This window comes from Scyliorhinus torazame, chromosome 30 (assembly GCF_047496885.1).
Source record: "Scyliorhinus torazame isolate Kashiwa2021f chromosome 30, sScyTor2.1, whole genome shotgun sequence".
NCBI classification, from domain to species: domain Eukaryota; kingdom Metazoa; phylum Chordata; class Chondrichthyes; order Carcharhiniformes; family Scyliorhinidae; genus Scyliorhinus; species Scyliorhinus torazame.
Window position 1 is genome coordinate 26,217,000 of NC_092736.1, and position 10,495 is coordinate 26,227,494.

At 48.4% G+C, this 10,495-nt stretch overlaps 1 non-coding gene across 1 annotated transcript; it reads left to right on the forward strand.

Annotated features, from left to right (window-relative positions):
- Positions 1-243: 243 nt before the first annotated feature.
- Positions 244-437, forward strand: LOC140404501 (U2 spliceosomal RNA). Its single transcript, XR_011938514.1, has one exon. It is a non-coding gene; the product is annotated as a U2 spliceosomal RNA (small nuclear RNA).
- The last annotated feature ends 10,058 nt before the right edge of the window (positions 438-10,495 follow it).

Genomic DNA, 10,495 nt, shown 5'->3' on the forward strand with positions numbered 1-10,495 from the left:
ACAGGTATAATAACAGTCCATTTTGTTTTTCCGTCTTACTCTAACTGAAATCCGTCTCGATTGACAGTCTCTTTGAACAAGGTGGTCTCTGCACAATCCATCCATTTCTCTATGTCTTGGCAAGTCTCTTTAAAGTCAGATACTTTAGTTCAATCTGATCAGAGTCCCTTGCAATTCTCCAACACAGGAGCATTGGTTGGCACAGCTTTCAGGCAGTCAAATACCTGTTGAAAGTCCGCTGTCATCGCTTCTCGGCCTTTTGGCTAAGATCAAGTGTCTGTAGATTGAGCCTTTGGTTCAGATCTGGTATGTCTCTCTTGTGGGGACCATGAATTCGATTCAATTTGAATTCGTTTTTTGGAGCAGGCGAGGAGCTGGATTAGGGGTTCGCCCCTGACCCACACTCTGAGCCCTGGCTTGGTAACTCAGAAAAGGAAAAATTTGAAAAAAAAGAAAGTCCGCTGTCCATTGAAATTTTCGGCATTTCTTCAGCAAGTCCATCAGTGGAGCAATCAAGCTACAAAACATTTGCACAAATGTTCAATCAAATCCACTCATGCCAAGAAATCGCATTATTTCCCTTTGTATTGAGGGAATTGGAAACTCCTCAATAACTGTTGGTTTCACATCCCGTGTGACCATTCGACCCTGTCCGTTTGTATGGCCAAGGAAAGTGACTTGGGCTTTTCCAAATTCACTTTTGGCTCGGTTTATCACCAAACGCACCTCCTGAAGTCGATCGAATAACTCAATCAGATGTTTCAAATGTTCTGTCCATGTCTGGCTGAAAATTACCAGATCGTCGATGTATACCCCACAATTGGGTAATCCTGAAACGACTTTGTTAGTTAACCGTTGAAATGTGGCTGGGGCGTTTTTCATGCCAAATGGCATAACTTTGGTACATACCATCTGGAGTCACAAAAGCTGAAATCTCCTTCACCCTTTCAGATAAAGGTACCTGCCAGTAACCTTCAAGTAAATCCAATTTGGAAATAAAAGCTGATTTTCCCACTTTCTCAATGCAATCCTCCAAACGTGGGGTAGGATAAGAGTCCGTTCTTGTAACTGCATTCACCTTTCTATAGTCCACACACAACTGATGGGTACTGTCTGGTTTAGGTACCATCACTATGAGTGAGCTCCATTGGCTGCAACCCACTTCAATTATGCCATTTTTAAGCATACTCTCAATCTCTTTGTTAACCTGTGCCAATTTTAAAGGGTTAAGTCTGTATGGATGTTGTTTGATAGGAACAGCATTCCCCACATCTACATCATGTATAGCCATTGTAGCACTTCCCAATTTATCTCCACAAACTTGCCCATGTGATATCAATAACTCTTTCAGGTCAGTTTTTTTTTCCTCTGGAAGGTAACTCAACAATTTATCCCAATTTTTAAGAACATCCTCATTTTCCAATTTAATTTGAGGTATGTCAAATTCACAGTCAACAAAAGAACAAAGAACAAAGAAATGTACAGCACAGGAACAGGCCCTTCGGCCCTCCAAGCCCGCGCCGACCATACTGCCCGACTAAACTACAATCTTCTACACTTCCTGGGTCCGTATCCTTCTATTCCCATCCTATTCATATATTTGTCAAGATGCCCCTTAAATGTCCCTATCGTCCCTGCCTCCACTACCTCCTCCGGTAGTGAGTTCCAGGCACCCACTACCCTCTGCGTAAAAAACTTGCCTCGTACATCTACTCTAAACTTTGCCCCTCTCACCTTAAACCTATGCCCCCTAGTAATTGACCCCTCTACCCTGGGGAAAAGCCTCTGACTATCCACTCTGTCTATGCCCCTCATAATTTTGTATACCTCTATCAGGTCGCCCCTCAACCTCCTTCGTTCCAGTGAGAACAAACCGAGTTTATTCAATCGCTCCTCATAGCTTATGCCCTCCATACCAGGCAACATTCTGGTAAATCTCTTCTGCACCCTCTCTAAAGCCTCCACATCCTTCTGGTAGTGTGGCGACCAGAATTGAACACTATACTCCAAGTGTGGCCTAACTAAGGTTCTATACAGCTGCAACATGACTTGCCAATTCTTATACTCAATGCCCCGGCCAATGAAGGCAAGCATGCCGTATGCCTTCTTGACTACCTTCTCCACCTGTGTAGCCCCTTTCAGTGATCTGTGGACCTGTACTCCTAGATCTCTTTGACTTTCAATACTCTTGAGGGTTCTACCATTCACCGTATATTCCCTACCTGCATTAGCCCTTCCAAAATGCATTACCTCACATTTGTCCAGGTTAAACTCCATCTGCCATCTCTCCGCCCAAGTCTCCAGACAATCTAAATCCTGCTGTATCCTCAGACAGTCCTCATCGCTATCCGCAATTCCACCAACCTTTGTGTCGTCTGCAAACTTACTAATCAGACCAGTTACATTTTCCTCCAAATCATTTATATATACTACAAAGAGCAAAGGTCCCAGCACTGATCCCTGTGGAACACCACTGGTCACAGCCCTCCAATTAGAAAAGCATCCCTCCATTGCTACCCTCTGCCTTCTATGGCCTAGCCAGTTCTGTATCCACCTTGCCAGTTCACCCCTGATCCCGTGTGACTCCACCTTTTGTACTAGTCTACCATGAGGGACCTTGTCAAAGGCCTTACTGAAGTCCATATAGACAACATCTACTGCCCTACCTGCATCAATCATCTTAGTGACCTCCTCGAAAAACTCTAGTCATCTGGATTTGGTTCATCACTTTGAGTTAGAATCATTAAAACCACCTCCTTTTTCTCTCCTTCCCTTTCAAAGTACCTTTTAAGCATATTCACATGACACACTCGGTGAGTCTTCCTTCTATCTGGTGTTTTTACCACATAATTCACCTCACTTAATTTCCTTTCAATCTGATAAGGTCCACAAAACCTAGCTTTAAAAGGTTAAAGGTTCACCTACCACTGGTAACAATACTAAAACTTTATCTCCACTGGCAAAACTACGAACTTTGGATTTCTTGTCCGCTATCCGTTTCATCACATTTTGTGCAACTTTTAAATGTTGTCTCACCAATTCACCTGCTCTATTTAATTGTTCTCTAAAATTTGACACGTAATCCAATAATGTAAGTTCTGATTTCTCACTCACCAATTTTTCCTTAATCAATTTAAGTGGTCCTCTTACCTCATGACCAAAAATTAGTTCAAAAGGACTAAATTTGGTTGATTCATTTGGTGCATCCCTAATTGCAAACAGTACGAATGGAATTCCTTCATCCCAATCCTCTGGATAATCTTGACAATGCACCCTCAACATTGTCTTTAATGCCTGATGCCACCTTTCTAACGCTCCCTGCGATTCTGGATGGTACGCAGTTGATTTAAAATGTTTTATTCCTAAGCTATCCATAACTTCTTTGAATAATCTTGAGGCAAAATTTGATCCTTGATCCGACTGAATTTCTGTGGGTAGTCCATATCTAGTAAAGAATTCAAGTAACACCTTGATGCACGATCAATTACAACTAAAGCGAGGTTGTAGTCCAACTGAAGGCCTTAATAAGCTAGATGTTTCCCCCAGCAGCTCAGGTACAGAATGAAGGCTGCTGGGGCGGCACGGGCTCTTATACCCCGCCTAGCAGGGCGGAGCTACCATACAGCTTGACCAATAGGAAGTGTACAATTTCTACCAATGGTGTTCCAGCATTACTAGGTACCGTAATACCTCTACTACCATATTCACCCCCTGTTAAAAAAAGAGTCCGGCAGAGGTGGTGGCCTGATACTACAAACATGGCAACGTGGTAGAATTAGTTATGGAGGTACCGTAATACCTCCGCACAGCATTTTGTAACTATTTACAATTCATGATTTAAATTTACAATTTAAAATGAAGCAATCAGTCGATCGGGGCCCTGGTCGTCCTCTGTGATCGTCGGAGCTTCGGTGGAGGCTCGGGCGTCTGTGACTCCGGGAGCGTGGCCTCGATCTCTGTGGCAGCTTCGGCACCCCTAGACGGCGCTGGTAGGGAAAACGGTTGACCTGGGAAGGGAGCGCCTGCGGGGTGCATCGGTGGGTGGGGGGGCCTTGGGGGGGCCTAGACGGGGCCGGCGGAAGGACCGATCCTCCTGTAAGGTTCCCTGGCGGAGGGGAGGGTGGGACTGGTGGCTGGGTTGTGCGTGGGGCTCCGGCGGGCGCCAGGTCCCGTAGGGAGACCATATCTTGTCGGCCGTCGGGGTACGCCACGTAGGCGTACTGGGGGTTAGCGTGGAGAAGATGGACCCTCTCAACCAACGGGTCCGACTTGTGCGCCCGCACATGTTTTCGGAGCAGGATGGGTCCGGGAGCTGCCAGCCAGGTCGGGAGCGAGGTCCCAGAGGAGGACCTTCTGGGGAAGGCAAGGAGACGTTCGTGAGGTGCCTGGTTGGTTGTGGTACAAAGCAGTGACCGGATGGAGTGGAGAGCATCCAGGAGGACTTCCTGCCAGCGGGAGACTGGGAGATTCCTGGGCCGTAGGACGGTCTTCCAGACCGTTCCGTTCTCCCTCTCTACCTGTCCGTTACCCCGGGGGTTTTAACTGGTCATCCTGCTCGAGGCGATGCCCTTGCTGAGAAGGAATTGACGCTGTTCGTCACTCATAAAGGAGGATCCCTATCACTATGTATGTAAGCAGGGAACCCAAACAGTGCAAAGATGCTATGGAGGGCCTTGATGGCGGTGGTTGCGGTCATGTCACCAGGGGATGGCAAATGGGAACCAGGAGTACTCGTCAATCACGTTCAGGAAGTACGTGTTGCGGTCGGTGGAGGGGAGGGGGCATTTGAAGTCCATGCTGAGGTGTTCAAAGGGACGGGAAGCCTTTATCAGGTGCAGTTTCTCTGGCCGGTAGAAGTGCGGTTTGCACTCCGCGCAGATTTGGCAGTCCCTGGTGGCTGTCCTGACCTCCTCGATGGAGTAGGGCAGGTTGCGGGTCTTGATAAAGTGGAAAAGGGAGTGACCCCCGGGTGGCAGAGGTACTCGTGGAGGGCTCGGAGGCGGTCCACTTGTGCGGTGGCACATGTGCCGTGGGACAGGGCGTCAGGAGGCTCGTTTAGCTTCCCGGGGCGATACAAGATCTCGTATTTGTAGGTGGAGAGTTTGATCCTCCACCGCAAGATCTTATCATTTTTTATCTTGCCCCGCTGTGCATTATCGAACATGAAAGCAATCGACCGTTGGTCAGTGAGGAGAGTGAATCTCCTGCCGGCCAGGTAATGCCTCCAATGTCACACAGCTTTTACTATGGCCTGGGCCTCCTTTTCGACTGAGGAGTGGCGGATTTCGGACGCATGGAGGGTTCGGGAGAAGGCGGCCACGGATCTGCCCGCTTGGTTGAGGGTGGCCGCCAGAGCTACATCAGACGTGTCGCTCTCGACCTGGAAGGGGAGGGACTCGTCGATGGCGTGCATCGTGGCCTTTGCAATGTCCGTTTTGATGCAGCTGAAGGCCTGGCGGGCCTCTGTCGACAGGGGAAAAGCTGTGGATTGGATCAGGGAACGGGCTTTGTCCGCATAGTTGGGGACCCACTGGGCGTAGTAACTGAAAAACCCTAGGCAACGCTTCAGGGCCTTGGAGCAGTGAGGGAGGGGGAACTCCATAAGGGGGCACATGCGTTCCGGGTCGGGGCCTATAACTCCATTTCGCACTACGTAGCCAAGGATGGCTAGGCGGTCGGTGCTAAACACGCATTTCATCTTGTTGTATGTAAGGTTAAGGATCTTTGCGGTCTGGAGGAATTGTCGGAGTTTGGTGTCGTGGTCCTGCTGGTCGTGGCCGCAGATGGTGACATTATCGAGATACGGGAATGTTGCCCGTAAACCGTACCGGTCAACCATTCGGTCCATCTCGCGCTGGAAGACCGAGACCCCGTTAGTGACACCAAAGGGAAGTGATAGAGCTGCCCATCTGCCTCGAAGGCAGTGTATTTGCGGTCACTAGTGCAGATGGGGAGCTGGTGGTAGGCGGACTTGAGATCCACCGTGGAGAAGACCTTATAATGTGCGATCCTGTTTACCAGGTCAGATATGCGGGGGAGAGGGTACGCGTCCAGCTGCGTAAACCTGTTGATGGTCTGACTGTAGTCGATGACCATCCTATGCCTCTCCCCGGTCTTTACCACCACTTCTTGAGCTCTCCAGGGACTGTTACTGGCTTCAATGACTCCTTCCCTCAGAATGAAGGACCTCTGACCGAATAAAGATCCGGTCCTGGGCACTGTACCGTCTGCTCCTGGTGGCGACGGGTTTGCAATCCGGGGTGAGGTTAGCAAACAGGGAAGGCGGATCGACCTTGAGGGTCGCGAGGCCGCAGACAGTGAGGGGGACAGTAGGGCCGCCGTATTTGAAAGTTAGACTTTCGAGATTACACTGGAAGTCGAAACCTAGGAGTGTGGCCGCGCAGAGTGGGGAAGGATGTAGAGCCGGTAAATTTTAAACTCCCTTCCCTGGACCGTGCGGTTTGCTGCACAAAACCCCTTTATCTCTACTGAGTGGGAACCGGAGGCCAGGGAGAGTTTTTGATTAACGGGGTGGACGAGGAGAGAACAGGGCCTTACCGTGTCGGGGTGTATGAAGCTCTCCGTGCTCCCAGAGTCGATTCGGCAGGACGTCTCATAGAACATAGAACATAGAACATAGAAAATACAGCACAGAACAGGCCCTTCGGCCCACGGTGTTGTGCCGAACCTTTGTCCTAGATTAATCATAGATTATCATTGAATTTACAGTGCAGAAGGAGGCCATTCGGCCCTTTGAGTCTGCACCAGCTCCTGGAAAGAGCACCCCACCCAAACCCAACACCTCCACCCAACACCAAGGGCAATTTGGACATTAAGGGCAATTTATCACTAGCCAATTCACCTAACCCGCACATCTTTGGACTGTGGGAGGAAACCGGAGCACCTGGAGGAAACCCACGCAGACACGGGGAGGACGTGCAGACTCCGCACAGACAATGACCCAAGCCGGAATCGAACCTGGGACCATGGATCTGTGAAGCAATTGTGCTATCCACAATGCTACCGTGCTGCCCTTAAGAACAAATAAATCTACACTATCATTTTCCCGTAATCCATGTACCTATCCAACAGCTGCTTGAAGGTCCCTAATGTTTCCGACTCAACTACTTCCACAGGCAGTGCATTCCATGCCCCCACTACTCTCTGGGTAAAGAACCTACCTCTGATATCCCTCCTATATCTTCCACCTTTCACCTTAAATTTATGTCCCCTTGTAATGGTGTGTTCCACCTGGGGAAAAAGTCTCTGACTGTCTACTCTATCTATTCCCCTGATCAACTTATAAACCTCTATCAAGTCGCCCCTCATCCTTCTCCGCTCTAATGAGAAAAGGCCTAGCACCCTCAACCTTTCCTCGTAAGACCTACTCTCCATTCCAGGCAACATCCTGGTAAATCTTCTTTGCACCTTTTCCAGAGCTTCCACATCCTTCCTAAAATGAGGCGACCAGAACTGTACACAGTACTCCAAATGTGGCCTTACCAAAGTTTTGTACAGCTGCATCATCACCTCACGGCTCTTAAATTCAATCCCTCTGTTAATGAACGCGAGCACACCATAGGCCTTCTTCACAGCTCTATCCACTTGAGTGGCAACTTTCAAAGATGTATGAACATAGACCCCAAGGTCTCTCTGCTCCTCCACAATGCCAAGAACTCTACCGTTAACCCTGTATTCCGCATTCATATTTGTCCTTCCAAAATGGACAACCTCACACTTTTCAGGGTTAAACTCCATCTGCCACTTCTCAGCCCAGCTCTGCATCCTATCTATGTCTCTTTGCAGCCGACAACAGCCCTCCTTACTATCCACAACTCCACCAATCTTCGTATCGTCTGCAAATTTACTGACCCACCCTTCAACTCCCTCATCCAAGTCATTAATGAAAATCACAAACAGCAGAGGACCCAGAACTGATCCCTGCGGTACACCACTGGGATCCAGGCTGAATATTTGCCATCCACCACCACTCTCTGACTTCTATCGGTTAGCCAGTTCGTTATCCAACTGGCCAAATTTCCCACTATCCCATGCCTCCTTACTTTGTGCAGAAGCCTACCATGGGGAACTTTATCAAATGCCTTACTAAAATCCATGTACACTACATCCACTGCTTTACCTTCATCCACATGCTTGGTCACCTCCTCAAAGAATTCAATAAGATTTGTAAGGCAAGACCTACCCCTCACAAATCCGTGCTGACTATCCCTAATCAAGCAGTGTCTTTCCAGATGCTCAGAAATCCTATCCTTCAGTACCCTTTCCATTACTTTGCCTACCACCGAAGTAAGACTAACTGGCTTGTAATTCCCAGGGTTATCCCTAGTTCCTTTTTTGAACAGGGGCACGACATTCGCCACTCTCCAATCCCCTGGTACCACCCCTGTTGACAGTGAGGACGAAAAGATAATTGCCAACGGCTCTGCAATTTCATCTCTTGCTTCCCATAGAATCCTTGGATATATCCCGTCAGGCCCGGGGGACTTGTCTATCCTCAAGTTTTTCAAAATGCCCAACACATCTTCCTTCCTAACAAGTATTTCCTCGAGCTTACCAATCTGTTTCACACTGTCCTCTCCAACAATATCGCCCCTCTCATTTGTAAATACAGAAGAAAAGTACTCATTCAAGACCTCTCCTATCTCTTCAGACTCAATACACAATCTCCCGCTACTGTCCTTGATCGGACCGACCCTCGCTCTAGTCATTCTCATATTTCTCACATATGTGTAAAAGGCCTTGGGGTTTTCCTTGATCCTACCTGCCAAAGATTGTTCATGCCCTCTCTTAGCTCTCCTAATCCCTTTCTTCAGTTCCCTCCTGGCTATCTTGTATCCCTCCAATGCCCTGTCTGAACCTTGTTTCCTCAGCCTTACATAAGTCACCTTTTTCCTCTTAACAAGACATTCAACCTCTCTTGTCAACCATGGTTCCCTCACTCGACCATCTCTTCCCTGCCTGACAGGGACATACATATCAAGGACACGTAGCACCTGTTCCTTGAACAAGTTCCACATTTCACTAGTGTCCTTCCCTGCCAGCCTATGTTCCCAACTTCTGCACTTCAATTCTTGTCTGACAACATCGTATTTACCCTTCCCCCAATTGTAAACCTTGCCCTGTTGCACGTACCTATCCCTCTCCATTACTAAAGTGAAAGTCACAGAATTGTGGTCACTATCTCCAAAATGCTCCCCCACTAACAAATCTACCACTTGCCCTGGTTCATTACCCAGTACTAAATCCAATATTGCCCCTCCTCTGGTCGGACAATCTACATACTGTGTTAGAAAAGCTTCCTGGACACACTGCACAAACACCACCCCATCCAAACTATTTGATCTAAAGAGTTTCCACTCAATATTTGGGAAGTTAAAGTCGCCCATGACTACTACCCTATGACTTCTGTACCTTTCCAAAATCTGTTTCCCAATCTGTTCCTCCACATCTCTGCTACTATTGGGGGGCCTATAGAAAACTCCTAACAAGGTGACTGCTCCTTTCCTATTTCTGACTTCAACCCATACTACCTCAATAGGGTGATACTCCTCGAACTGCCTTTCTGCAGCTGTTATACTATCTCTAATTAATAATGCCACCCCCCCACCTCTTTTACCACCCTCCCTAATATTATTGAAACATCTATAACCAGGGACCTCCAACAACCATTTCTGCCCCTCTTCTATCCACGTTTCCGTGATGGCCACCACATCGTAGTCCCAAGTACCGATCCATGCCTTAAGTTCACCCACCTTATTCCTGATGCTTCTTGCGTTGACGTATACACACTTCAACCCATCTCCGTGCCTGCAAATACTCTCCTTTGTCAGTGTTCCCTTCCCCACTGCCTCATTACATGCTTTGGCGTCCTGAATATCGGCTGCCTTAGTTGCTGGACTACAAATCCGGTTCCCATTCCCCTGCCAAATTAGTTTAAACCCTCCCGAAGAGTACTAGCAAACCTCCCTCCCAGGATATTGGTGCCCCTCTGGTTCAGATGCAACCCGTCCTGCTTGTACAGGTCCCACCTTCCCCAGAATGCGCTCCAATTATCCAAATACCTGAAGCCCTCCCTCCTACACCATTCCTGCAGCCACGTGTTCAACTGCACTCTCTCCCTATTCCTAGCCTCGCTATCACGTGGCACCGGCAACAAACCAGAGATGACAACTCTGTCTGTCCTGGCTTTCAACTTCCAGCCTAACTCCCTAAACTTGTTTATTACCTCCACACCCCTTTTCCTACCTATGTCGTTGGTACCAATGTGCACCACGACTTCTGGCTGCTCCCCCTCCCCCTTAAGGATCCTGAAGACATGATCCGAGACATCCCTGGCCCTGGCACCCGGGAGGCAACATACCTTCCGGGAGTCTCGCTCGCGACCACAGAATCTCCTATCTATTCCCCTAACCATTGAATCTCCTACAACTATTGCTTTTCTATTCTCCCCCCTTCCCTTCTGAGCCCCAGAGCC